The sequence below is a fragment of the Lycium ferocissimum genome, chromosome 11 (genome assembly GCF_029784015.1).
Source record: "Lycium ferocissimum isolate CSIRO_LF1 chromosome 11, AGI_CSIRO_Lferr_CH_V1, whole genome shotgun sequence".
Taxonomy (NCBI): domain Eukaryota; kingdom Viridiplantae; phylum Streptophyta; class Magnoliopsida; order Solanales; family Solanaceae; genus Lycium; species Lycium ferocissimum.
In genome coordinates, this window is record NC_081352.1 from 10,198,754 (window position 1) to 10,207,921 (window position 9,168).

Genomic DNA, 9,168 nt, shown 5'->3' on the forward strand with positions numbered 1-9,168 from the left:
GACATACCAAGAAAGTCTGTGGGGAAAACCTCTAAAAACTCACTAACTACTGGTACCTACTTAAGGGAAGGAATATCCACGCTATTATTCCAGATATGAGCCAAATATCACTACAAGAAAAAAGCTTATCAAAGACCAACATTTAAGGACGAGTTGAAAATCTGGTCCCTAAATATATGCATATAGGGACAAGTTTTTTTTCTGGTTGCTAAATTTCACTTTCGTCCCTTGAACGAGGGATGAGATTAAATCTGGTCCCACAACTAATGAGAATCTGGTCCTAATAACCTAAATTGAGCGGGACAAAAGACCGGGGTTGATTTTTGCCTCTAGAAAAGTAAAAAGAACTAAAAAAAAAAAATAAAGAACTTTAACAATACTTATTCTAAAAATTACTTCATCTCTTTAAAATTCCTAAACCTAGACAAGCTCGTCGTTGCCCCAAATTCAGCTACAAAATAATTGCTACCCGTTCAATTAAGCTTAATCTTCAAAGAATGGCTCGCCACTCTCCCAAATTCATCTCTCAGCCTTAGATATCCCACGAGAAAAATCTTTCACCCAAATAATTATTTCCCGTAAATGGGTTTCTTCTTTATGCAATCTGAAAGAAGTTCTTCTTCTCCATATCTTAGGTTTTTAGTTTTCTCTTTAGGGTTGCTATATTATGTCATTTTCCATCAACCATCTCAGTAAAATTTACTACAACAGGTCGGTCTTCTTCTTATCCAACTCCTTTTAATTGTATTGTATTATTCTGTTACTTATTGTTTGATCTATGGGTCGAAATTGTATAGGGAAAATTATGAAACCCTTCAATGAGATTGTTGGGTTATTTACTTTTTAAGATAATTTTATATGGGAAAGATTGCATTTTTCAGGGTTGCTAAAAACTTGCAAAGTTATGGTGTCTTCGATCTTTTGCGATGTACTGAGTGAACAAGAGATGAATCATATCCCATTTTACTCTCGAAAGAGGTTAAAATCTTTAGATTCCATTCATGGAATCTATTAAGGATGCAAATCGCTGATGTAGCATCTACAATAGAGTTAACTATCGGGTATCATATATTTGCAATGAAGTTTGTATTAGCAGATATATGCAATGGTGGTGCACTTTGCTTGATTTTAAACTAATATGCTTTAAAGAAAAAGGGAAAATATGAATTGGAGGGTAAGCATTGGAGCTTTATTCCTATTTAAACTGCTTTGTGTAGAATATATCTCGGTGAGTGTATTTCAGTCTTTTTTCCTAGGCAAGGTAAAACCACACCTGTCTAATTTATTTTGCTTACTGATTTTCGGCGAGTACCTTCTTTGATTCATATGTTTTGGCTTCGTAATTTATGTTTTCCTCTAAAAGATATCCTTATTTTCTTCTCTGTTTGGTGATGTAAAGTTGGATGGTTATTTCGAACCCTTCAGTGCATTGAAGTTAATAGAAGACTGTTTTAGCCTAAAAATTGCTTTGCGAGTTAGTTTAAGTATGTGTTACCGTTACATCAAAGGCTTGAATCGCTAAAATAGAGTGGCTGATGAAAATCATTAAGCCACAAATGAACTAATCTTCTTTTGTCTATTACTGTATTTGTTTGCTATTTCACAGTCTTTTATTTAGAACATTCTCTTTCATGGAATTTTATAATATCCACAAAATTATTCATCTCTTTGCACTGTAACTAAAATTTCACAGATTTGATATGTTCTTTTATTCATTTTAATCGATTGTGTATGTTACGATTTCATTTTTCTTTTTAGGAAATAGCTCCCTGTATCAATTTAGTGGAATTTTATTTTCATCTCCTTGGTTTAAAATATAGTTCGCTTTGTGGAATCTCAAGCAAGTTTTTGACAGGAGAAATTGGGTTTTGGCTAATGTGCTTTCAGCTCCAATATAGTTATGCTCCATTAAGGTAACCGCATAGTTCAAGAGTTGTTTTATTGATCTATTTATTTTGGTTTAATAGGTAACTCTAGATGCATTTTTTGTTTTCTAAATTTGACGTTGGGTTTTGAGTTCGGGATGTGAGAGTGGGGTTAATAAGAAACGAAGCATTAGAGTCTGATTCAAAATATATATGCAAAATAATATTATATAATAACACTGATATCATATTTATCTTGTAAGTGAAGATGCTACTCATCTCTCGCTTTCTATACCTTTTTTTGCTTTAACAGCTTTTCTTTTACTAGCAAGCGAGTGTACATGATTTTTATTCTTTGATAATTTATTATCTATATTCTGTTCTGATTTACAGAATTTCCTCATTAGTGTTATTGAAAATCCTTGAGAAAGAGGTCTTTGAAAGAAACTGTCATTTTAATAGTTCCATGGGCTTCATCCCCGAAATGTACAACATGATTTAACTCCCAATGTCATGTCTTTCTTCTCTAAATGATTTAGCAGGTTTTTGAATAGGACTAATGAGGAGGTGTTACAAGATCTTTTTTGGCCTTCTGGTGGTGTTGAGTTTGTGTACTGTATAGGTTTGACTCCTTGTGTTGCCTTTTCTTTCAATAAATATTTACTTGTCAATAACGTATAAATTGTAGCCTATTACAAATATCTACCCATGAGTTCTTCAAGTTAATTGTATTTAATTTGGATTTTTATTACTTTAGTATACAATTGATTATTCCTTTGCATAAATCTTTTTGGTAGGAGGTCAGTATGATATTGGTGTTGGGGAAGGCAAGGAGTAAATCAATATTAGGCTTGGACAGTTTCTAGCTTGTCTCACCATGAGAGTCATGAGGTATTCTATAATCCTATGGTTTGCAATTTTATTACTCAGTAGTGATTGTGTTAGTACTCTAAGGCTGCTGATGGTAAAAATTTCTCCTTCTATGCTGAAATTTATAAAGACTATTTGGAAAACAATTAAATTTTTAGAAAACCAATCTGCCCTGTATAGCATTAGGTTTTGTTATCATATGATAGAAGTTTGAGATGTCTGCAAAGTCAGTTTTCGGGACAAGATGTTGGAGGTTGGGTGTACCTCGTCAGCTATTGTTTTATGCTAACATCATCTTTGATTATTGCTGCTTGTAGGTGTAAATTGGCTTCTTTCAAAAATAATACTTAAGTAGTAGTATAGTGGAGAAGTCTTCTTGAGCCTCTCTTTACTCAAAAAAATCAATGTGATAGCCTTAGGACCTCTATGTGCATTGGAAGATCCGACTGATACATAGGCATCTTACTTTGATTTCATTATTTAAAGTTAGGCATACAGTATTAGAAGATAAGTCTTTTCCTGCTGTGAAGTAAGGTATTTACATCTAGAACTTCCTTAATAATTTTTTTTGATAACCACGTTCAGAACTTACTCCTCAAATAAGGAGGTGAAGTTCTTATCTTTAATTTGCAATAAGTAAACTTATGTGATATTTAGTTTGGTTGATAGGGCATGCTTTAATCCTCTTTACAGATGATAATGCATGATTCTCTATATTTTGGTCTACTTTTGATGAAGCAGTATCTTGAATCTTTTGGTATTTTCAATGGAGTAAGAGGTACAGTTGAAGCTCTAAAATGCTTTATTCAGCTCTAAAATGCTTTGCACCACACAACTGATTGACTTATTCAACTTTATTTCAGGGAGACAGTGGCAAGTATTCTCTAGATTGTGTATTACATGGTTCAACTTTTACATCGCTTTAGAAACTATCCGTTTTTGTAATCCATTGAATGATGGAAACAAGTACAAAATAATCTTAATGTTGAACCTCTTTTTGTAATCTTGTAGTTGTATAAAAAGTACAAACAATGATTGCAGTATAGGCCCGTGCACAAACATGGGCACCAACTACCTTGTTTTTGCAAGAGCATCCCAAATTTATGTGTGCCAAAGAAACTAAGGAAATTAATCTTAATTTCATTTGGTTTCAGGCTATTGAGTGTTAAGTCCGCAGGATATTGACACTTCCTATTTAGCTAAGCAATGCGTGAAGGCTATCAAGGAGGTAGCCTTTTATTAGTACTTATCCTTTTATATTAGCTTTGAAGCATATCAACTTGGGTAAGTTCTATCTCTTATTTTTTCTTTACAGTTTCAAATTGGTTGTTCACATACTTCTACGCACGAAAGTTATTTCTCCTCTTTTCCTTCAATTTACATGAGTTTTTGTGGATATTAAATGTGTCGTTCCTGTAGATCAATCAAGTAAATGGAGCTAGAGTAATTGTTAATGACTTCGAAAAATTTTGTAATATACATCACTTTCACTCCAAGAAATTTGTTTTGCAAAGGGGTAGCAATATTTGTTCCATTGGTCTTACGTACACAATTTGGGACACGAGATGTTTAGTTTGAGTTTTCCAAAATGGTGGGTGTAGGCACTTAGTAAACAATGTCCCAGATCCCACTATTGATTATCTTATTTGACCGAATATCTAAGCAATTTTTATGCTCGACCACTTTTCAGTGGCTTTCAGATTTGAACAAGGAGAAATATTAGCTTAATATTCATGATTTTGCTCATGTATTTTGATTGTTCCCCTTCTTTGTCTTTCCACTTTACTCAATATTGTCTGTGTTGTGACAGTTACTTCACTGGATTTTCTTTATCGTTTCTAGTATTACTGTTATCTTTGATGGGCCAAAAGGATTTCAGTTAGCTTAGTTTTTGGTTTTTCTTGGCTTCTCCTATTCATGCTACTAATGTTACATACTGACATTTAGAAAAAAGACTAAATAGGAGACTTGGTCAAATCTCTGAATTTTCTACCTTTCGTGGCCATAGCTTTAGTGCTATTAAACAAATGTGGTTTTAGCATTTTAATTGATTTTAACATGTGTAGTGATAAAGCAAGGGAGTGTGGAGTAATGAAGCGGAGGAATAAACGATACTTTATTTACTTATTAACTCGCTGCAAAAATGTTGAGAAGAAGAGGGAAGTATACTGTATTGAGGTGTTCCTTTCCATTATTGTTCTTCAGGTATGCAATTGGTATTAAGTTATCTTTAAATACTATGTGATCTTATAATTTTTTAGGAACATTTGTTTTATACCTTTTGTAGGGTCAGAAGACTTGAAGCTACAAGTCAGGCAGCAACTTTTCAAGACTTGATACAAATGACAAATTGGCTATCTTTTTGCTTGTTGCTTAGGACAATTATTTTTCCTGTTAAGTGGTTTTGTAAACAGTTCATGGCTATACAGTTACTAGGGGGATGTTAATACATTTTTTGTAATTAATTACGAATTCTATATACTTATAGTTGTATATGCAAGAATGACATTATTGATAATTTTGTGTTTATATATAGACATATTAGAAATCGGATAATGTTTCTTGGAAAAGAATATATATTATCCAGGGGCAAAATTTTATGGTCGGTAAAAAGCACTTTTAAGGACCATATTTCTCGTTCTTAAAGACTTTCTATGACCAGTAGAAGCTATTCTCTATATAAGTTTAGGACTAGGAAAATGGTCCCTAAATGTACTTTAAGGACCAGAATATTTTTGGTCGTTAAAGTGTTTTAAGGACCAGGAGCTATGTCCCGTCGTTATTGACCTTTAGCGGCGGAGCCTATAACGACGGGTGGTTACCAGATTTTTTTGGTCGCTATTGATTTTTAGGACCGTATTTAGACTTTCAGGGACCAATTTTCCCATCGCTAATAGCCAGTTTTCTTGTAGTGTATGTTAAACACGCTTTATCCACCAACGTCTTCACCCTAAGAAATGATATAATCTTCTTAGGTGCAGGGCTAGGAGTACCCTTCCACTCTAATCTTTGAATACCCGACATGGGCAACGTGATTGTCTTGGCATGACAGTCCAGAATCACATGATATGAAGATAGAGAGTCCATACCTAGAATAATATCAAAGCCCACTTGATACACTCAAATTATACCTATTAAATGATGTAAAGCATACGATGTCAAATATAGTAACCCAACTAGGTTGGGGTCAAATCCCACAGGGAATATGGTGTGAAAAGGTTTCTAAAGTCGTATAGTACTTTCTTGCGGTCTAGTTTCGTATTCCGTTGAGTTTGTAGAAGATTGGTTGTTTATGACTAATTGCTAACTAATTTCTTTGGATTGTAATATATGGTAAAAGAAACCAAGGTTGTGTCCCCCTTTAGATAAAGTGTATGCTATGGTGATTGATCATAATATACTTCTAATAGATCGTTATAAGAATGCACTTAACCTCTAATTGAATCCCTAATGTTTCCGAACCATTAAAGATTATTTCTCTTTCTGATTTTCCCAAATATAAAAGAGTGTATATGAAGAACGGTCAATTCGTGCCAAGTAAATTCCTCTTATTCCTAAGTGAATTTATTAAATGTGGGTTAAAGCCTTGAGTTCTTGTTATTTATTCCTACCAAACCCTACTCACTTTCCCAAGTTAAGCAATGTTTATGGCTTTAATCAATGTTGGCCAACATCAATTATGAATGAAGAACGAAGAATAAATAAACCCTAACAATCCATTGTGTGTATATCAATCCCACTACCCAATCACAAAAAACCCATCCTAGGGTTCACAACCTTAGTAGAGAATTTAGCTACTCATAGTGGACGAAGAACAAGAAGAGATAATAGAAATCATAATGCTTACTTTTGATTGATTAGAATTGAAAGAAAGTAATTGCAATTGTTTGTTCTCCAAAAAGCTTCAAAAACTATGAGTATTCAATGGTAGGGAATAATAGTTTAAAACTGACAACTCATAATAAATAAAAGCCTACAAGGAACTATTTATAGTGGGCCAATTCGCTCAAAAATCAAATAACAGGAACTTTTCGTGAACCGTGAAATATTTCACGGATCGTGAGACTTCTTCTGCTACCGTGGAATTGCAACTCTTTAGAAATCAAGATCAGTTTGACGCTACCGTTTAACGGACTGTGAAATATTTTACGGTCCGTGGAATGCCGTCGTGGAATCACCTTCTTCCACATGAGTCACTAGAACTGTTTCACGTTAAGTTTCAGGGTTATTCCATGGTCCGTGTATCTTCTCATGGAATGGTACCTTATGTTTTCCACTCTTCTGTGTCTTTTTGGCTTCTTTTTGCTTAATTTTCACAACTCAGCCTGTCGGGACCTTGAATACCTGAAACATGATAAAAACACATTAAAAACAACACAAGCTTGCTTGAAAACAAGTAAAACTTATAGTCAAAAAGCATCATATGTGCCGTAAATTCACGGCACATCAACACCCCCAACTTAAAGTCTTTGTTTGTCCTCAAGTAAGTAATACAACACAAATGACTCAACTAAACTTGATATAACAGAGTAAAAATGGCTACAATGGTTTTGGCTAAGAACTATCGACATGCATCTTCTTCATATTGACCCTCTCACCTTCACAATTTCAGACATGATGTACCACTCAAAACATGTTACAATTCACAATGAAGCTTCAATCCATGACATAGAGTTATTAGAACTATCAATGCACATACAAATCTACTTTCGGTAGTCACTTGTTTTCACAATTTGTTTCAACCCTTATGCCCTTACGAAGACCAAAGAACATCCCACACACATATATACAAGGATAAATGGGACAAAGACAAAGAAGAAGAGAAACTCTGACACTCACAAAGAAGTTCATGTGCTAAAATTGCTAATGCCATATGCTTGCCCTTATTTTCAATGCTCTCAACTTTGGACTATGCGGTTGTGATCACACTAGAACTTGCTCTCAGCATGTAATATAGGCTCAGATACGGGTAGGATTGTTATTTAAGTATTAGTGACTCACCCTCCTTGAACACTACACTTTTCTTCACTTTATTAGCCTTTTCTTTTCTCCCTCTGTTCACTTCTTTGACCTCGATGTGGTTTGCACCTAATGTAACCTGGCTTTCTTTTTGTGCCACGACTTTCTGCAATAATTTTTTTTTTTTGTACTGATTTTCTCTTTTTCTTTTTTTCATACGTATTTCGAACCACATCGATTCTCAACTAGATACTCACGCCCCCCCCCCCCCTCCCGCCCCCACCAACTTTGGCTTTTAGCCTCTAATTTACACTTGTATCACCCCCAACTTAAGCGTTTAGCCTCTTTTCTCTAATAGTATCAAGGAGGGAATGGGTGCAAAGATAGAATCAGTTCAAAAAGGGTACGGGTTTGTTAACAGCTAATCAGGAAAAAGGTCAAAGGCTCAAAAAGGGAAAAACTAGGGATTATTCACATACTGGGTAAGGCTTATAAGGAAACGTGACTAATGTATACAAAGAAAACCTAAGATCATTTTAACACCCAAACTTTCCTTAGTAATCAAGCATGACCAACGGGGCAAGTTCTAGATTGCAAGTATAAAACATGAACACATACGAACGACTCACACACACATTGGCATGAGGATTGTTTTATTGACTACCCATGCAAACATTCGTCACACATAATACCGCAATACTCAAAAGGCCATTAAAAGAAGCATACATGTCAATACACTAACACATTCCGAGCATATACATTCATTTTTCGGAGAGGGGTCATTTTTCATTAAAAACACAAAATCACATATGCATAGCCATAAGTTCATCAAACACTACCATCTAAGTCATAATTACTCTATTTTATCTAAACAACCACAAATTCTAGTTTCCACAGAAATAAACACCTCGAGAAAAGAACTTTGGCAAAGAAAAATCGAGGGGGTCCTAAACACATATATACAAATATACACAAAATCAACTACCAACTAGCCCCACCCCCAACTAAATAATCATGCATTTCCCCAATGCATAAAATATATGAAATACAAAGGGTAGGAGCTTTCTGGGGTGCCTTAGGCACTATGGTCTGTAGTCATCTCTTGAGGCTTGTTAGCCTCGAGACTGGAATCTCCGTAGGCATGTCAGTCTCCTGAGCAGGAGCAGTAATGGTAGTCTCTGAAACAAGGTGCCATGCTAAAAAATAGCAGCATCTGCAGGAACTTTCTCAGTCTGTGGCACCTCGGTGCTAAGTGGTGGCTCGACGGCCAGAACTGAACTTGAAGAAGCACCTGCTCCCTGAGCCTCCTCATGGGATATTCGCATAGCCAACTTTATCTGTCGCTCCTCATCCCTCTTATCCTTAGGAGCTGAAAAGGCCACGGGATCCTCTGGGGCATACCTTACAAACACGTCCTCATCATCATCCTCCTCCTCAGATCTCTTCTTTTTGCCTTTCCTTTGGGATGGGGAGT

The 9,168-nt window shown here is 35.2% G+C and overlaps 1 long non-coding RNA gene across 4 annotated transcripts; it reads left to right on the top strand.

Moving 5' to 3' along the window:
• The first annotated feature begins 328 nt into the window (after positions 1-328).
• LOC132036602 (uncharacterized) lies at positions 329-3,648 on the top strand. Of its 4 annotated transcripts, XR_009409624.1 has the most exons (6): positions 329-711; positions 882-1,061; positions 1,856-1,913; positions 2,420-2,487; positions 2,663-2,756; positions 3,429-3,648. It is a non-coding gene; the product is annotated as an uncharacterized LOC132036602 (long non-coding RNA). The 4 variants fall into 4 exon arrangements; XR_009409622.1 differs by having other exon boundaries at positions 331-711; positions 2,663-3,648; XR_009409625.1 differs by lacking the exon at positions 2,420-2,487 and having other exon boundaries at positions 331-711.
• The last annotated feature ends 5,520 nt before the right edge of the window (positions 3,649-9,168 follow it).